This window comes from Myotis myotis, unplaced genomic scaffold (genome assembly GCF_014108235.1).
Source record: "Myotis myotis isolate mMyoMyo1 unplaced genomic scaffold, mMyoMyo1.p scaffold_m19_p_7, whole genome shotgun sequence".
NCBI lineage: Eukaryota > Metazoa > Chordata > Mammalia > Chiroptera > Vespertilionidae > Myotis > Myotis myotis.
Window position 1 is genome coordinate 92041005 of NW_023416379.1, and position 20099 is coordinate 92061103.

Genomic DNA, 20099 nt, shown 5'->3' on the forward strand with positions numbered 1-20099 from the left:
TCACCAGGGCAAAGCAGCCATAGGAGGTACCAAGTTCTTTCCATTTTTGGAAAGCAGTTTTGTTACCGAATTCACGGGGCTCGTCCCTTGGGGAACTCTATTCAGAAAGTGAGGCACGGTGATGGTGGTGGTGGTGGTGATGGTGGTGGTGGTGGTGGTGATGGTGATGGTGGTAGAGGTGGTGGTGGTGGTGGTGATGGTGGTGGTGGTGGTGGTGGTGGTGGTGGTGATGGTGGTGGTGGTGGCGGTGGTGGTGATGGTGGTGGTAGTGGTGGTGGGTGATGGTGATGGTGGTGGTGGTGATGGTGGTGGTGGTGGTGGTGGTGGTGATGGTGATGGTGGTAGGTGGTGTGGTGGTGGTGATGGTGATGGTGGTGGAGGTGGTGGTGGTGGTGGTGAGTGGTGTGGTGATGGTGGTGGTGGTGTTGCTGGTGGTGGTGGTGGTGATGGTGGTGGTGGTGATGGTGGTGGTGGTGGTGATGATGGTGGTGGTGGTGGTGATGGTGGTGGTGGTGGTGATGGTGGTGGTGGTGGTGGTGATGGTGGTGGTGGTGGTGATGGTGGTGGTGGTGGTGATGGTGGGATGGTGGTGGTGGTGGTGGTGGTGGTGGTGGTGATGGTGGTGGTGGTGGTGGTGGTGGTGATGGTGGTGGTGGTGGTGGTGGTGATGGTGGTGGTGGTGGTGGTGGTGGTGGTGGTGGTGGTGGTGATGGTGGTGGTGGTGGTGGTGGTGGTGATGGTGATGGTGGTGGTGGCGGTGGTGGTGGTGGTGGTGTTGGTGGTGGTGGTGGTGGTGGTGGTGGTGGTGGTGGTGGTGATGGTGGTGGTGGTGGTGGTGTTTACCTGCAGCAAGTGAAGGCGGCAGGGGATTCCTATCCAAAGCTCCGCCTCCCCAACCGGAGCTCAGTCATTGCCGATAGGCACTGTTTTGTTCATTGCATGCTGATTTCTTCTTTGCAGTTGGCAACATTTATCCAGTTGTTCCTGTCCGCTCATCCTGTTTTCTGCTGCATCTGTAAAATATTGTGCTACATTTTTACATTTAGCAAGAAATAACCATCAGAACTGCCCAGACCTTGAGACCCTTGTCTTATCTAACAGTTTGGCTATTTATGAAGAATCGTAGCAGTTATGTCTTGGCTGAAGCTGACCGCTTTCAATTTGCCTTTGAATTCGTGATTCTACTTCTGGAAATGTATCCTGAGGAGATAATCAAAGGCATAGGAAAAGCTCTGGCCAAAAGAGCTCATCACAGCACTGTCTTAAACAGTCAGACTGGGAAGCTCGGAGCATGAGAGCAAGGGAATGACCCAGCGTATATTCGCCCAATAATATGCTAAGTAGCCATGTTTTAAATGATACTCACATTTAAAGTATATGTGGTATTGAACTAGATTGTTCTCTATTGCCTTTCCACCTAATACAGAGATTTTCGACCAGTGTGCCATTAGAATTCTTAAAGCATGTAATACCTGGCTATTTAGTCAGGGGCACTGACCTCTTTTAAACCCTTAGGTTGTCAAATAAAAAAAATGACAACAGCCAACACAACAAAAGCTGTCTGGTATGAATGAATCAAATTATACCTTTTTTTTTTTTTTTTGTCAGGTCAGCAAAAAATATATGTGTTATGTGCCGCAAGTTTTAGTAATTAGTTTGTGTACCATGAGATGAAAAAGGTTGAAATTGCTAATCTAACACATGAAACTGTTTGAAACAAAGTTTTACAAAAAGGTTGTAAGGCAAAGATTATTTGTAAAACGCGAGCTATAACGTTTGGTCTCGGACCTATCAGGAAGGAGAGAAGGGTGAAGGGGCAGTCACCATGGGGTAGGGAAACTGCTTGGGTCTCCTCACGCCTTAAATCCATTCCCGACACTGCCATTATCTATCTATAGGTTAATTTAATTAATGATGCACCTGTTGGACTCGTCCATCATGTTTGGCTAGCTTATGTTCCGGTGACAACCTTCAACTGCCAGTAGCTTGGACATCAGGGTTGGTTTTCACTGGCCAGGGCAGCAGGGGGAAGAGAGCATGGGGGTGAGTGGCAGCCCTTATCTGCTTCTGCCTGAAATGAACATGTGTCAGTTCCGCCCACATTTTATTGGCTGAAGCCTGACTCGAAAGGGGCACCAAGGTGAGATCATTCTTTGTGTCGGGGGAGCAGCACCACGTCACCATGTTCAACAAATATTTGCTGAGCCTTGGCTGGGCGAGGGGCTGGAGGTGCCTGGGTAAGGAAAACAAGTGTCTGTTCTGAAAGCACTTTCGGTCCAGAAGGAAGCATCTGCCCTCATGCTACCATATAAAGACTGCAATTGTGCCACCTCTTACATTTTTATTGCATTAAAAAGAAAAAAAAAAAGAACTTGGCTGTCTGCCTGAATAGGCTGTTAAACCTAATACCCAGGATGGTGCCCAGCGCCAGTAGAAGCTTAGTAAATGTTTGTTGAATGAGGTCTGAGAGAGGACGGGCCCAGCTACCAGGAAGAGGGAGCCTGGCTGACGGAGCTTGAATAAACAGTTTGCATTTTCACGTCGCAAGGAGGCTAACCCGTCAGCTGCTGCGGCCGCTCCTCTGTTCTGTTCACCCCGGACCCGGGCTCCTTCCCGCCTCACACTGTGATCTGCTTGGCTTGTGGCTCTTCCTCCACGTGATGGTGCCTCCGTCACAAGACTGCTGCCCCTGCTCCGCCTCACGTGCTCATATTTAAGGGGGAAGAAACAGAGGGGCGATGGCAAGGGGCTCCCCTCTGGTGACTGCGCCTGGAAGCCACCAACAGTAGCTTATGTCTCACGGCCAAAGCGTGGATCACACAGCCATCCCAAGCTTTGAGCAAGACCGGGAAAGAGGATGTCTGGATTCCCAGCCTCGGTGCTTGGAGCTGGCAAAGAGGCCTGGAGTGGTTTGGGTAGCCAACCGAAAGGGATCGCAGCAAATGAAGAACATGTGCTCAGTAAACATTTACTGGTGGAAGTTCATCTTTTTATGACTTGGTTCTTTAGTAATTGTTTTTTTAATTTCAATTACAGTTTATATTCAATACTAGAGGCCCGGTGCATGAAATTTGTGCACGGAGAGGGGGTGGGGGAGTCCCTCAGCCTGACCTGCACCCTCTCCAATCCGGGACCCGTTGGGGGATGTCTGACTGCTTCTCATAATCGGGGACCACTGGCTCCTAACCGTTCACCTGCCTGATTGCCCCTAATCCCTCTGCCTGCCTGCTGATCACCTCTAACTGCTCCCCTGCTGGCCTGATTGCCCCTAAACACCTCTGCCTGGACCCCCACCCAGGACCCAGGATTCCCTCCTCTGGCCGGTCGCAGGCACCTGGAACCTGGGCCAACTTCGTCTGGGCCGGCCGCAGCCACTGGGGACTGTGCATGGGCGGCCTCACCTGGGCCACAGCCACAGGCACCCAGGACCGCAGGGCGGGCGGCTTGTCCCTCTCCTGTGCCGCAGCCTGGCTGGTCCCCATTCCTCTCTCCCCTGTGTGAGTGTCTGAGCAGTTCCAGCGTGAAGGCATGGAGGTGTGATGACCATTTGCATATTGGCTCTTTATTGTATAGGATTATTGATATTAGTTGCAGGTGTACTGCAGAGTGGTTTTACTGACTTTTAATAACATATAAAGAACCCTCATCACTGTGACTAACCAATATTGAGTACATCTTCTGTTTGTTTGTCAAGCAAAGTATATGAATTTTCTCACATACTCATCGCAATACCTATGACACAGGTATCATCCATCTCTATTTTACGTATGAAGAAATTGAATCGCAGAGTAATTAAGCAACTTGTCCAACTTGTTTGATTACCGGCTAGTAAATGCTGCAGCAGAGGTTTGAACTCCGGTCTGACCCCAGCACCCAGGCTCCTACCCTAGAACTTCAGCTCATCAGAGCCAAACCCGGTGCATTCTGGACGCCGAGGCCCAGAGGTGGGAGGTACCAGCTCCAGGTCACACAGCAAGCCCAGGTCAGAGCCAGGCCCCGGGCGTGGGGCTCCCAGGCCCCTTCTGTCAGCCGGGGCTGCCTCTGCTCAGAAACTGCACATTCGTTCACTGGCCTCTGAAAAGACAAATGACCTGGCGTGGGGGTCTGGGGACAATTCCGTTTAAAAACGCGTTTGAGTTAAGGTTTGGCAAATTAGAAGAACTCGTTTCTTTTTTAAAAATCTGAGCTTGATAAGTTGGTTCACACTTTTACCCATCTGGGCGGAAACGCCAGTCTGTGCAATAGCTTCGGTTCTTGGTGATAAGAGGAAGGAGGAATGTGAGGTCAGAGGCCTCGCTGGGACACACGGACGCCCAGCTCCTGACCCAGAAACGTTTCACCGCGTCCTGTGCGCGCAGCCCGGGAGGCCTCCTGGCTGAGTGGGACGTGTGGGGTTCAAATCCCGCTCTCCCACCGACTGGCTGTGGGATCCCTGACCTGGTTCCCCGGTGAGAAGTGGGGCCACACGCAGACAGCGCCTGGCTCACGGGGCCTTCTCCGTCCCCTGCTCCCTACGCCAGCCCCAGCTTAACAGGCAGCGCCTCCCCCCCGACTGTGCCTGCTTCACCAGCCTCCAGGCCAGGGGTCCTCAAACTACGGCCCGCCGGCCACATGCAAATACAAATATTGTATTTGTTCCCGTTTTGTTTTTTTACTTCAAAATAAGATATGTGCAGTGTGCATAGGAATTTGTTCATAGTTTTTTTTTTAAACTATAGTCCGGCCCTCCAACGGTCTGAGGGACAGTGAGCTGGCCCCCTGTTTAAAAAGTTTGAGGACCCCTGCTCCAGGCCCTTTGTCTGCAGAACTGAAACCGTGCAGGGAAAAGTTTGCTGAAATTTCGATGAGGTGTGTGAGGCCCTAGACTCGAGTAGAGGTTATAAGCGCAGGCTCTTTGCGTTGAGACTCTGTCGCTTCCTGTGTGTGTAGTTGTGTCACCTCCTGTGTCTGTTTCCCTGCAGTGCAGTGGGGTTAGCCATGGTCCCCACCTCAGGGCTGTTGTGGGGACTGGGGTGGGACTGTCTGGACTGAGTTCAGGTGACATGGTGAGCACGTCACACCTCTCCAGGCCCTTCCACAGCTGGGCCCTGGTCACATGGTGAGCCCGTCACACCCCCCAGGCCCTTCCACAGCTGGGCCCTGGTCACATGGTGAGCATGTCACACCCCGCAGGCCCTTCCACAGCTGGGCCTGGTCACATGGTGAGCACGTCACACCCCCCAGGCCCTTCCACAGCTGGGCCCTGGTCACATGGTAAGCATGTCACACCTCTCCAGGCCCTTCCATAGCAGTTTTCATCTGAGTTTCAGTGCAGGTTCGACAACACATCTTTGCTTCTTTTAAGGCACAGACGGCAGGCCGTGGCAGCGAGTCCGGGACTGCAGGACAGGATACATGGGTTCGAGTCTGGGCTCTGCCACCGGCGCCCATGTGCCCTGTCCTGCTTCAGTTCCCTGCTGTAGAACCTGGGGGTGGAAGAGGTGACCCGCCTAGTCATTCCTGGCCTCGATGTCCTTGCTCTCACGGCCACCAAGCATCTTCTCGAAAGCCATAAGTCACCAACACTCGCAACAGCTTAGGAAAGGTTCCAGATCCTGTCCGTTGGGTTTGAGAATGAAGAAATCTTCCAAGACCTCCTCCCAGACCCAGGAGAGCTGGTTAGGGGGGAATAGCAGCCTCTCCTTGTGAGGAGCAGGGCCTGTCCCCCTCGTCCCGCCTCCCCCCTCCTCTAGCGTCCCCCCTGCCCCCCTCACACCCCCCACACATAAGTGACTCCACCTCCCCCCTTTCCCCCAGACACCGCCGTAACCTTGCTCTCAGATCCTCTTGTTGTACTGAAGCCCGCTCGGCACCTCTGGGCCCAGGCACCTTCTGCGTGGGGCTGAAGCAGTGGGCCCCGACCACAGCGAACAAGCAGCAGGAGGCCGAGAAGAGCAGAGCAGGGGGTGGCGGAGGCTGTAACCAGGCCTGCTCCGCTGAGGGCGCACCATCAGCTCCAGGGGCGGGGAGCGTGGAGGAGCTGCGACAACTGCACCTGGAGTTGAGGCTGGCCAAGGAGGGGCGAGGGATGTGCAGGGGGCAGCGGAAGGTGGTGAGGTCCGCAGGCTGTGGGCCCGTGGGGTGTCGGCTAGAAGGAAGCGTGAACGTGGGCTCTTGGGAGGGCCTGGAGCTAGAAAGAAGTCCGGAGGGAGCGTGACCGTGGGGCGGAGTAGCTGGTCCAGGGAAGATGAGGTCACAGCGGGAGAGGAGCCCAGAGGCCAGGTCATCGTGGGCCAGGAACGTGGGTGGAGAGAGCCCAGCAGGGTGGCAGGATGAGCTGGGGAGACAGCGAGGGGGAGCCGAGACTCTGGGAGTTTGTGAAGCAGGGACAGCCGTGAGCTGGGCACTTGTGAGGACACAGTAACAGTGCAACGTAATGCGACACGTGGGGAAACCCCTTTGTTTGGACAATGAGAGCCACAGGAAGGGGAGCTACGGCAGGGAGAGCAGGCCTGAGCGTCCAGGTGGAGAAATACCTGGGACCAGGTTGTGTCTTCCAGATCAAAGCTGCCCGCCACGGGCTAGAGCGCCGAGGCCGCCGGGAGGTGGTCAGCTTTTAAGGGTGAAGGGACTTCCTGTCATCCCTGAAATGCCAAGAATGGGGCCGCTACCTCAGGAGGCCTGAAGTAATATTGTAATGGTAACTTATTAGTGTCACCTACGGACAGCCACGGACTGAGAGGCAATGTGGAGAGGAGGTAACTCATTTAACCTCATCTGCACCGCGGGGTAGTAACAGCCCCGCCCCTCCCGTTTCTGAGCCCTAAATGAGCTGCTGCCTGTAGAGACCGGTCTGTGTAGGGCAGTGGTTCTCAACCTTCCTAATGCCGCAATGCCGCGACCCTTCAATACAGTCCCTCATGTTGTGGTGACCCAACCATAAAATCATTTTCGTTGCTACCTCATAACTGTCATGTTGCTACTGTTATGAATCGTAATGTAAATATCTGATATGCAGGAGGGTCTTAGGCGACTCCTGTGAAAGGGTCGTTCGACCCTCAAAGGGGGCGCGACCCACAGGTTGAGAACCGCTGGGCTGTAAGGACTCACACTGTGTTGGCCAGATATTCTAACCTTTCTCATCCTCATTGCCAAACACTGGCTTCCAGGGCCTGCGCCTTCAGCATTTCTGTGCGGAAACCGGCCAGAGAGTGAGCTGGGATGCAGGTCCTTCCTCCACTGGCTGCATTTCAGCATTCGCCGGGAGGCAGTGTGGCCTGGAGGGGGTGGGGGGCGGGGCTGTGCTGGGAGTCAGGAGCCCTGGGTGGCCATTCCTCCTCGGCCTGCCCTGCGAGCCAAAGGCCAGGCAGGCGTCTCTGACCCTCAGCCTGCCCACCTGTGAAGTGGGGACAACCACCCCGCCAGGCCACACAAGGTGGCTTTGAGGAAATGCTCCATGAAGGCAAATGGCGACTCACTGGGAAAGTGTGTGCAACTCAGCGGCTCCCGTTCGGCCTGCCCCTCCCCAGAGCAGTACCCAGAAGACAGGACATCGACGGGTAACCAAAGTGTGGGAGAAAGTGCTGGCGGGGGGGGGGGGGGGGGGGAGGGAGGGGGTCGCGGGGGGGGGCGGCGGAGATTACAAAAGGAAGGGGTGTTTAGTATGTTTACAGTTAAGTCTATGAGCAAATGTGGGGGAAATATAATGAACGGACCGACTGTGGTCAGCAGTTACCCGACAGACGTTTGTGCTCACGCAACAGGGCCCGAGGTCAGGGCTGTCCGGAGGGTGTGTGGCCGCACAGGGGCAGGAGCCCTGCACCCCCAACCCCAACGAGGAGGGTGAACAGTGGGCCTTAAACAGAAGGAAAAGCTCTCTGTGACCCGACATGGAAAGACTGACGGGAAACGCAGAGAGTTTCCACTGCTTAAGTGACTTAAGTGTCTGCACAGACACAGCTCAAATGCCTGCTCCCCCGGGAGCCCCTGCAATCCCGGCTTCCTGCCCTTCCTCCGTGCTCAGACCCCGAACCTGCGCCTCTCACTGCACTGTCCCCGCTTCCGTGAACGAGGACACATACCTGGCAAGAGCGTGAATGGGAGGCGCTTGGTAAACCCCAGCCCGTCACCCCGGTTTAATGGAAGTGAGGCTCCGGGACCTGGGTTTGCCCTGCAGGACGGCTAACAGGTGCGGGCTGGCGTGTGTGCTGGTTGGCTCTGTGCCCCCCCCCCCCCCCCGACTCTGAGGGTGGGGGTCAGATCTTTCCCTCCTTCAGGGCCAGGCCAAGTCCAGCCCCTCGGGGAAGAGAAGTGCTAAGTGGGGACGGTGGTAGGAGGAGAGCCAGGGTCCGGCGCATTCCTGCAGGGTCCGTGCGGAGGTGGGGTGCCAGTGCGGGGTCAGGTTGGCTGTGGGCTGGTGCGGAGGGAAGCGGGGAGGTGAATGCCATCGCTGAGAGAAGGGACGCTGTGCTGACTCGGGCGGGCCGATCGGCTCCCACTTGGAGAGCTGGGCAGGAAGCACACTGGCTGGAAGTAGACAGGTGCAGGGCCAGAGGGAGCAAACACGGCCTCCCGTTTTCATCTGAACATCTCACATCTCAGGAGGTGTCTGTGTGAGAAACCTGCCTGGACTCCTCAGCACAGACACACTTACCACCTGTGTACAAACACACTTTTTCCTTTTTCCTGTAAAGATGTCTGATTGAATTTTACAGAGAGAGGAAGGGAGAGGAGAGAAACATTGATGTGAGAGGGAAACATCGATTGGCTGCCTCCTGTACACCCCCTTCCGGGATGGAGCCTGCAACCCCAGGAATGGAACCTGCACATTTTGGTGCATCGAACAACGCCCAGCCAACTGAGCCACACTGGCTGGGGCTCACCCAAACAGATTTTTTTAAATTTAAATTCTTTATTGCTTAAAGTATTACATATGTCTCCTTTTGCCCCCATTGACATCTCCCTGGCTGCTCCCACCCCCCAGCACATGCCCTGACCCCCCTACTGTCTGTGTCCATTGGTTATGCTCATATGCATGCATACAAGTCCTTTGGTTGACCTCTTACCCCCTCCTCCTCCCCTGCCTTCCCTCTTAGGTTGGACAGTCTGTTCGATGCTTCTATGTCTCTGGCTCTATTTTTGTTCATCAGTTTATGTTGTTCATTAGATTCCACAAATGAGTGAGATCATGTGATATTTATCTTTCTCCCCAACTGGCTTGATTCACTTAGCACAATGCTGTCCATGTCCATCCATGCTGTTGCGAATGGTAAGAGTTCCTTCTTTTTTACAGCAGCGTAGTCTTCCATTGTGTAGATGCACCACTGTTTTCTTAATCCACCCACCTGCTGATGGGCACTTAGGCTCTTTCCAAATCTTAGCTGCTGTGAATTGTGCTGCTATGAACATGCGGGTGCATATATCCTTTCTGAGTCACCCAAACATATTTTAAGTCAACTGGGGTGTGCATAAAAATTGAAATCCCATGAGTTATAATTTCACATGGATCAGTCTGGAAAATTATTTTTAGGATTTATATAAAGGTTTATTTTATTTATTGGCTAAAGTTTTACCTATGTCTCCTTTTTCCCCAATTGACACCCCCCCCCCCACGCCCCCAGTCTGGAAAATTTTAAAAACTGATAATTCCAGCTGTTGGTGAGGAAGTGGGGCAAAGGGAACGCTCAGACGCGCTGGCGGGAAGGTGAACGACACGACCACCACGGAGACCAGCCTGGCATTGTCTACGGAGGCTGGCCAAGTGCATGCCCTTCCCTAGAACCTTGCAAATGCGCTAGGAAATCCTCACCCAAGCGCCCCCTCCCCCCCCCACCACCCACCCCCCATCCCACAGGAACACACACACCAGGAGAAACGATTCAGTCTACTCACAACTTCCGGTCTCGATGGCAGAACAGGCGAATGCTGTGCTCGCCTCCTCCCACCACCACATCAATATTACAATGAAATTCTAGAACAACCTTGAGAACCCCCTGAAGATTGGCCAGACAGAGCTCCTGTAACGAAGGATAAGAAGAAGCCAGAGACTGGTGGGAGGGTAGAGACACGAAATGGGTTGGTCCCAGACCCATGGATGGTGGCTGAGAACCAGGAGGAATTGATTACTCAGGTGCCCACTGAGGAGCGAGGGGTCCCAGCCCCACACCCGGCTCCCCAGCCCCGAGCAGCAGTGCTGGGAAGGGGAGTCCCCAGAACGTGTGGCTGTGAACATCAGTGGGATTCTGTCCAGGTGAGACGGGGACCGCTGTAGACCTAGGCATCCTCTTCAGGGGCCTGTGCATCCTTGCTCCCTCACAAACACTTGCCTGAAACTCCATTGAAGCGACAGCAGTTCGAAAACCACAGGGAGAAGCTGGCTTCAGGGCGAGGGCTGGAGGGGCAGCTTTCCCCCAGACGGAAGTGCTGGCTGAAGCCATTGCTCCTTTGGTAAGCCCTCCCCCTCGCAGAGCCGTCAGCACAGGTGAGCGCCAAATCTGAGTCTCCATCAGCCAGGTGAACACTGCTCTTACCCCACCCAGGTGGTTCTCTGAGACCCCGCCCCACCTAACCAGCACACTAGCCTGAACCTCACAAGCAGCCAGCTTCGACACATGCTGCGACTTCCCTAAAATCTCCCAAAAGTCCACAAACCCCAAACAAGGAACAGCTGGCCTCGATATGTCCTGTACCCCTTGCTGAGTGGCCCCGGCCCTAGTGGCAGCGGCTTAGTTCACAGCATAGGCAGCTACCAGCTGCAGATCACTTTGTGGCTCCTACCAGGTGGCCCCAGGCTGGGCACAGGCAGTGGTTGACCTGGGGCTGCACTAGAGCTCCTCCCAGAAGACCCAGAACCAACACACCCATAGCGGGCTTCCAACCACCCCAGGGCACCACTCAACCACCTCTGCGAGAGTCTCACTAAAGTGAACCCTGCTCTGTGAGGTCAGTCCTCATACAAAAGCTTGTTCACTTTGGTCCCGGCCAGTCAGCCAGAGGTCAATCCCACCCACTGATGTGCTAACAGTAATCAAGGCTCCACTGAAGCAGGAGGCCACACACAACCCACATCAGGGACATCCCTGGGTCACCCGGCTCAGGGGACCGGGAGTTTGCACCCTGGGTCCCACAGCACACCTACTGCATAAGGCCATCCTGCCAAGACCAGGAGACATAGAAGATCTACGTAATACACAGAAACAAACACAGGGAGGCAGCCAGAATGAGGAGACAAGGAAACATGTCCCAAAGAAAGAACAGAGCAAAACTCCAGAAAAAAGAACTAAAATAAATGGAGTCAAGCAGTTTACTAGATGCTGAGTTCAAAACACTGGCTATAAGGGTGCTTAGTGAACTTAGGGGAAGAGCAGATGAACTCGGAGAGAACTTATACAAAGAGATAGAAGCCATGAAAAAGAACCAGTCAGAAATGAAGACTACAATACCTAAAATGAAGAATTCACTGGGTAGAGTCAAAGAAGATTAGATGAAGCAGAGAATTGAATCAGCAATTTTGGAGAAAAGGTAGCAGAAAATACCCAATCAGAACAACAAAAAGAAAAAAGAATTTCAAAAAATGAGGATAGTCTAAGGGACCTCTGGGACATCAAGTGTAACAACATTCACATTATAGGGAGACAAGAGAGAACAAAGGGTTGAAAACATATTTGAAAAAAATGACTGAAAACTCCCCTAACCTGGTGAAGGAAATAGACATACAGGTCCAAGAAGCACAGAAAGTCCCAAACAAAGATGAACCTAAAGAGGCCCACACCAACACACATCATAATTAAAATGCCAAAGGTTAAAGACAAAGAGAGAATCTTAAAATCAGCAAGAGGAACAGTTAGTTACCTACAAGGGAGTTTCCATAAGTCTGTCAGCTGATTGCAAAACAGAAACATTCCAGAACAAAGGGGAGTGGCATGAAATATTCAAAGTGATGAAAAGCAAGGACCTACAACCAAGACTACTTGACCCAGCAGAGCTCTCATTTAGAGTCAAAGGGACAGATAAAGAGCTTCCCAGACAAGAAAAAGCAAAAGGAGTTCATCATCAACAAACCAGTTATTACAAGAAGAAGAAAAAAATAAATAAAAATATGAATAATAAAATGGCAATAACTAATTACTTTAAATGAAATGGATTAAATGCTCTAATCAAAAGGCATAGTGTAGCTGAATGGATAAGAAAACAAGACCCACACATATGCTGCCTAAAAGAGACCCACTTCAGATTGAAAGGCACACACAGACTGAAAGTAAAGACATGAAAAAAATATATTTCACTAGAGACCTGGTGTGTGAAATTTGTGCACTGGGGTGGGGGGTGTCCCTTAGCCCAGCCTGCACCCTCTCCAATCTGGGACCACTTGGGGATGTCTGACTGCCGGTTTAGGCCCGATCCCTCTCACAATCCGGAACTGCTGGCTCCCAACCGCTCGCCTGCCTGCCTGCCTGATTGCCCCTAACTGCTTCTGCCTGCCAGCCTGATCACCCCCTATCCACTCCCCTGCCAGTCTGATTGATGCCTAACTGCTCCCCTGCCAGCCCAATCGCCCCCAACTGCCCTCCCCTGCCAACCCAGTCGCCCCCAACTGCCCTCCCCTGCTGACCCGGTCATCCCCAACTGCCCTCCCCTGCAGGCCTGATCACCCACAACTGCCCTCCCCTGCTGGCCATCTTGTGCCCACATGGGGGCGGCCATCTTGTGGAAGGGTGTGATGGTCAATTTGCATATTACCTTTTTATTATATAGGATGCAAATAGAAACAAACCAAAAAAAAGCTGAGGTAACAATACTTATGTCAGACAAAATAGACTTTAAAACAAAGGTTATAACAAGAGACAACGAAGGACATTTCCTTATACCGTAGCCAAGATATGGAAGCAGCCTAAGTGCCCATCAATAGATGATTGGATGAAGAAGAGATGACACATATACACAATGGAATATTACTTGATCATAAAAAAGAAGAACTCTAGCTCTGGCCAGTGTAGCTTGGTTGGTTGGAGCATCACCCTGTGCACCAAAACAGCGGTCGCCAACTGCTGGTCCACGGACCACACTGATGGTCTGTGAGGTCCGAAAGCTTGGCGACCGCTGCACTGAAAGGTTACTGGTTTGATCCCCGGTCATGGTGAGTACAGGAGGCAGCCGATTGGTGTTTTTCTCATACACTGATGTTCCTCTCTCTCTCGCTCTTTCTCTTTCTCTCTCACTCACTCTCTCTCCCCACCCCCTTCTCTAAAATCAGTAAAAAAGCATATCCTCAGGTGAGGATTAAAAATAATTTTTTTAAAGTAAAAAGAATGAAATCTTACCATATGCAACAACATGGATGGACCTAGAGCCGCCGTGGGCAAACTACAGCCCGCGGGCCGGATCCGGCCCGTTTGAAATGAATAAAACTAAAAAAAAAAAAAGACCGTACCCTTTTATGTAATGATGTTTACTTTGAATTTATATTAGTTCACACAAACACTCCATCCATGCTTTTGTTCCGGCCCTCCGGTCCAGTTTAAGAACCCATTGTGGCCCTCGAGTCAAAAAGTTTGCCCACCCCTGACCTAGAGGGTATTATACTAAGGTAAATGTCAAAGAAAGACAAGTACCATATGATTTCACTTATATATGTAATCCAAACAATAAAAATAAATGAACAATCAAAATAAACACAGAGAACAGATGTTGCCAGGTGGGAGGGAGGTTAGGGGGCTAGGTGAAATGGTGAAGTGCGAATTGGCAGGGACAAAGATGTAAAGTGCAGCTGAGGGAATATAGTCAGTGACGTTATAATAACTGTGTGTGGTGCCAGGTGGGCACCTGACTTATGGGGGGAGGGGGTTACTTTGTAAGTTGTATAAATGTTTAACTGCTATACTGTACACCTGAAACTAATATGATATTGAATGTCAACTGTAATTGAAAAGAAAAAAGAACATTCTCACCAGCGCTGTTTCTAGAAGCAAAGATTGGAAGCGACCCAAATGTCCTTAAATAGTGCAACAAAAAGTTAAACGTGCAATCGTAGTCCAAGGAACTCCACACCAGAGTGGGAATGAACTACCTGCCGCTGCGCACCAGCATGCCTGAATCTGTAATTGTGTGTGTGTGTGTGTGTGTGTGTGTGTGTGTGTGTGTGTGTGGTGGGGGAGAGGGGGGTAAAGAGAAAGTTGTAGAAGACTTTATGTAATAGACACTTTCTTCTCTTCAACATCCAAAAAGGTGAGACCACACAATACTGCTTACACGGTGATATAAACACATGGCAGGACTGTAAAGAGAAAAGGGCACGACCAGCATCACACTGAGGAGAGCCCTCAGGGGAGGAGGAGGCGGGAGGGCATTTTATCTACTCAGTATTACTAAATGGAGCCAGGAGCCCTCCAGCCAGCCCAGGAGAGCCTGTGTCCTGTGCCCTGGGCCAGATCAGACTGCTCCTGCCTGAGGACACCAAGGACGGGGCAGCTTCCAGCAGCGGCCGGAGATTGGCTCTGCAGTCTTCTGTTCCTGGACGAGGCTTGCTGGCTCTTTCCCTGGCCCCGCCTTCTCATCGCAGGCCTTCACCCCACGGGGGGTCTGAGCAATTCCTTTGAAGTCGCTTCAGAGTCTTCTGAGCCTTCATCCCCGATGATTGACATGTGCCTGAGTCACCGAGGTCAGCCCACAGCCCACAGCAAACGGGCCCTTTCATCCTTCTTTCTCCTCCCCTCAGGGACCCAGGGTCCTTGCCCTGCTGCCCACACTCTTGGATTCACTGGGACACCAATGACTCAGAGGAGAGCAGGGTCATAGGCATGTCTCCGGGATCATGGCCTTGAGAGGCAAAGGCAGGAGATGCCAAGGGATCTCCGGGCACCAGCCAGCGGCAGGGAAGGACGGGACCCGGGTGCAGGGGTGCTGTGGTTAGGAAGCCTCAGGACGAAGTGGTGGGGCTTGGGCTGGAGAACAGAGTGGGCCCCTGGCGCTGGGCTCAGACCCCCAGCCCCCTGGCCAGCGGCGAGGTGGAGGGGCCAGGAGGGCTGTGTTACTCCGAACTAAGAACTACCTTGTTCCCCACAAGCCAGTGCTAACCTGGAGGCGCTGTGGTGCGGAGGCAGGCGCTGAAGGGGTGGGGCGGCGGGGAGGGGTAGGGGGGAACGGGGGCAGCTCTCCCGCCCCACCCTCCCCCTCAGGGGGGCCCCCCCAGTGGAAAGCACCTTGCGGCTCATAGCTCACTTCAGGAGTGAGTGCAGCTGTTAAGGAAGAGGGGAGCCGCGCTGTATAACGGAGCGTAGAGGAGCGTAGAGGAGCCGTTCAACAAGCAGGCCGGGAGCGCAGGCCGGGAGCGCAGGCCGGGAGCGCACGCCGGGCCGCGGCACTGAGAGCTGGCGCGGAGCGGAGCCGCTGGACGCTCGCAGCCAGTGGAAAGCTGCTTGGTAGAGCCTGCTGTGCTGGACACACACCTGCCCCGCGGCCTGGCAATCCTGCTCCTGGGGACACCCCTGTCCACCAAATGACCCGGACCAGAACGTTCCCAGCAGTGCTCCTCACCAGAGCCCCAGCCGGATCGGGCCCACAGCTCCCGTGAGCTTACGCAGTGCGCGGCCACTCCGCAAGCACAAGACACACTGCAGCCACATGCAGAACGGGAGGGAGTTCAGAGACGTAATGCTGAACGGAACCCTGCCTGGTCCCCCTGCCTGAGGGGCCAGAACAGGGGACGCTGCTCAGCGCCTACAGGAGTCTCGGCAGCCGTCCCCTGGGAGGGGGTGGTGATGGGAAGAGCGCGAGCTCCTCTCTGGGTCCTGGAAATGCTCTGTATTGGGAGTGGGGAGTGGGTTCCTGGATGGAGCACATGTAAAACTCCATGGAGATTAAATTTAAGGCTTGTGCACCTTAATCACTAAATGTAAGGTTGTGTCTGAAGCAACAATAATATTCCAGGGCTAAAGTCCACCGCTCCTGCCCCGTCCCTGACTACTGGCTGCTGGTCTCCCCCTTAGATGTGTTGTGCTGTGCAGGTGCTGGGGGTTGTACAGGTGCTGGGGGCTGTGTAGGTGCTGGGGACTGAACAGGTGCTGGGGGCCGTGCAGGTGCTGGGAGCTGTGCAGGTGCTGAGAGCTGTGCAGGTGCTGGGAGCTGTGCAGGTGCTGGGGACTGAACAGGTGCTGGGGACTGTGCACGTGCTGGGGACTGAACAGGTGCTGGGGACTGTGCAGGTGCTGGGGACTGTGCAGGTGCTGGGGCCGTGCAGGTGCTGGGGACTGTGCAGGTGCTGGGGACGTGCAGGTGCTGAGGGCTGTACAGGTGCTGGGGCTGTCCAGGTGCTGGGGGCTGTGCAGGTGCTGGGGACGTGCAGATGCTGGGGATTGTGCAGGTGCTGGGGACTGTGCAGATGCTGGGGGTTGTGCAGGTGCTGGGGGTTGTGCAGGTGCTGGGGACTGAACAGGTGCTGGGGACCGTGCACGTGCTGGGGACTGAACAGGTGCTGGGGACCGTGCAGGTGCTGGGGGTTGTGCAGGTGCTGGGGACTGTGCAGGTGCTGGGGGTTGTGCAGGTGCTGGGGACTGTGCAGGTGCTGGGGGTTGTGCAGGTGCTGGGGACTGTGTAGGTGCTGGGGCCGTCCAGGTGCTGGGGACTGTGCAGGTGCTGGGGACTGTGCAGGTGCTGGGGACTGTGCACGTGCTGGGGGTTGTGCAGGTGCTGGGGACTGAGTAGGTGCTGGGGCCGTCCAGGTGCTGGGGACTGTGCAGTCGCTGGAGGTTGTGCAGGTGCTGGGAGCTGTGCAGGTGCTGAGAGCTGTGCAGGTGCTGGGGACTGTGCAGGTGCTGGGGACTGAACAGGTGCTGGGGACCGTGCACGTGCTGGGGGTGTGCAGGTGCTGGGGACTGGGCAGGTGCTGGGGACTGGGTAGGTGCTGGGGCCGTCCAGGTGCTGGGGGTTGTGCAGGTGCTGGGGCCGTCCAGGTGCTGTGGACTGTGCAGGTGCTGGGGACTGTGCAGTCGCTGGAGGCTGTGCAGGTGCTGGGAGCTGTGCAGGTGCTGGGGCCGTGCAGGTGCTGGGGATTGTGCAGGTGCTGGGGACTGTGCAGGTGCTGGGGACTGTGTAGGTGCTGAGGGCTGTACAGGTGCTGGGGCTGTCCAGGTCCTGGGGGCTGTGTAGGTGCTGGGGCCGTGCAGGTGCTGGGGGTTGTGCAGGTGCTGGGGACTGTGCAGGTGCTGGAGGCTGTGCAGGTGCTGGGGACTGTGCACGTGCTGGGGACTGTGCAGGTGCTGGGGCCGTGCAGGTGCTGGGGACTGTGCAGGTGCTGGGGCCGTGCAGGTGCTGGGGACTGTGCAGGTGCTGGGGCCGTGCAGGTGCTGGGGACTGTGCAGGTGCTGGGGCCGTGCAGGTGCTGGGGACTTTGCAGGTGCTGGGGCCGTGCAGGTGCTGGGGACTGTGCAGGTGCTGGGGCCGTGCAGGTGCTGGGGACTGTGCATGTGCTGGGGCCGTGCAGGTGCTGGGGCCGTGCAGGTGCTGGGGACTGTGCAGGTGCTGGGGACTGTGCAGGTGCTGGGGACTGTGTAGGTGCTGGGGCCGTCCAGGTGCTGGGGACTGTGCAGTCACTGGAGGCTGTGCAGTTGCTGGGAGCTGTGCAGGTGCTGAGAGCTGTGCAGGTGCTGGGGACTGTGCAGGTGCTGAGAGCTGTGCAGGTGCTGGGAGCTGTGCAGTCGCTGGAGGCTGTGCAGGTGCTGGGGACTGTGCAGGTGCTGGGGACTGAACAGGTGCTGGGGACTGTGTAGGTGCTGGGGGCCGTCCAGGTGCTGGGGACTGTGCAGGTTCTAGGGGCCGTCCAGTTGCTGGGGACCGTCCAGGTGCTGGGGACCGTGCACGTGCTGGGGGTGTGCAGGTGCTGGGGACTGTGCAGGTGCTGAGAGCTGTGCAGGTGCTGGGAGCTGTGCACGTGCTGGGGGTGTGCAGGTTCTGGGGACTGTGCAGGTGCTGGGGACTGTGTAGGTGCTGGGGCCGTCCAGGTGCTGGGGGCTGTGCAGGTGCTGGGGCCGTCCAGGTGCTGGGGACTGTGCAGGTGCTGGGGACTGTGCAGGTGCTGGGGGCCGTCCAGGTGCTGGGGACTGTACTGGTGCTGGTGGCTGTGCAGGTGCTGGGGCCGTCCAGGTGCTGGGGACTGTGCAGTCGCTGGAGGCTGTGCAGGTGCTGGGAGCTGTGCAGTCACTGGAGGCTGTGCAGGTGCTGGGAGCTGTGCAGGTGCTGGGGGCCGTCCAGGTGCTGGGGACTGTGTAGGTGCTGGGGGCTGTGCAGGTTGCGGGGACTGTGCAGGTGCTGGGGGCCGTCCAGGTGCTGTGGACTGTGCAGGTGCTGGGGACTGTGTAGTCGCTGGAGGCTGTGCAGGTGCTGGGAGCTGTGCAGGTGCTGAGAGCTGTGCACGTGCTGGGGACTGTGCAGGTGCTGGGACTGTGCAGGTGCTGGGGGCTGTGCAGGTGCTGGGGGCTGTGCAGGTGCTGGGATCTGTGCAGGTGCTGGGACTGTGCAGGTGCTGGGGGCTGTGCAGGTGCTGGGGGCTGTGCCGGTGCTTGGGACTGTGCAGGTGCTGAGAGCTGTGCAGGTGCTGGGAGTTGTGCATGTGCTGGGGGTCGTGCAGGTGCTGGAGGCCATGCAGGTGCCAGAGGCTGTACCTGAGGGCAAAGAGCCAGAGCTTCTAAACTGGAGGAGAAAGGATATGGCCCTCTGGAGGCATTCTTGTCTGGGGACTTTTGAACAAGGGGCCGAATTTGGTGTAGGACTTATTTCCATGGAAATGCGCCCCCAATAGCAAAGTTCTTGGGATGGAGATATATAGCTCCTGTTCAATTTCAACTGCTGGAGATTATGTATATTTTATTTTTTAAATATGTTTTTATTGAGTTGAGAGAGAGAGAGGAAAGGTGAGGGAAAGAGATAGAAACATCTATCGGCTGCCTCTTGCATGCCCCCTATTGGGGATCGAGCCCATAACCTGGGCATGTGTCCTGGCTGGAAATCCAACAGGAGATCTCTTAGTGCGGGGTCAGCAGGCGGCACCGAGCACACTGGCCGGGCTATCTATATTTTAGTAAAACAAAGTGGCAGAGGTTGGGAGGAACAAAGTAATAACAAGTAAAGGTTGGCTTAACCCAGTTCACCATACACAGCAAGTGAGGATGAGTCAAACTTAGACAGAGGCAGTGCTGGGCCTTGGGTTCCAGTCCTGCCAAGAACTTCTGCAGTGCCAGGCTGGTGTGGCTCAGTGGTTGAGCATCAACCGATGAACCAGGAGTGTGGGATGTGCAGGAGGCAGCCAATTGATTATTCTCTCTCATCATTGATGTTTCTGTCTCTCCCTTCCTCTCTGAAATCAATAAAAAAATATTACACACACACACACACACACACACACACACACACACACACACACTTACTTCTGCAGGGATGACAGACAGCTGACAGCCTCTCAGAGCTGCTGGTTCTCAGCTACCCATTTTGAGAAACTAAAATGCATGCTCTAGACAAAGCAAGGGACTGTAAGGAATGTTGTTAATATGGTGGGAATAGTTATTCTGGGTGGTTAGGATCATCTTAGTTTCTCCTTTGCACTTCTTTTAAAAATTCCCCAAATTGGATAGCAAAGAACAAATTGAATCATCTTTCATGAACAGTTCAGATACAATCCTTCAGGGGTCTTTCTAGACTGTGAAGCTGGGGGAAGCCCTCCCCCGAGCCCCCTTGCACCCTGCCCCCTTGCCCAGCCGGAACCATCAGCTGCATCCCCAATCCTGCCTCTGTGTCCCCCAAAAGGGGCCAGGACAAAGCAGAGGGGAGAGGAAGGAACTCAGACCCCGCCTCAGAAGTGAGGGAGTTAGACGGACACCCGCCGCTCCTAGCCAGCGGGCCAGGGACGCACAGCGCTCTCTGAAATAACAACACAACCACCCTGCTGAGATTTGGGGACAGCTGGCTTTTTTAAAAAATGGAGGTATAATTGACATACAACACTTTATTAGCTTCAGGTGTGCAACACAATTATTTTGTATATGTTGCATAATGATTACCACAGTAAGTCTGGTTAGCATTCATCACCTTCTATAGTTACAGATTTTTTCCTGTGATGAGAAGATTTACTACTC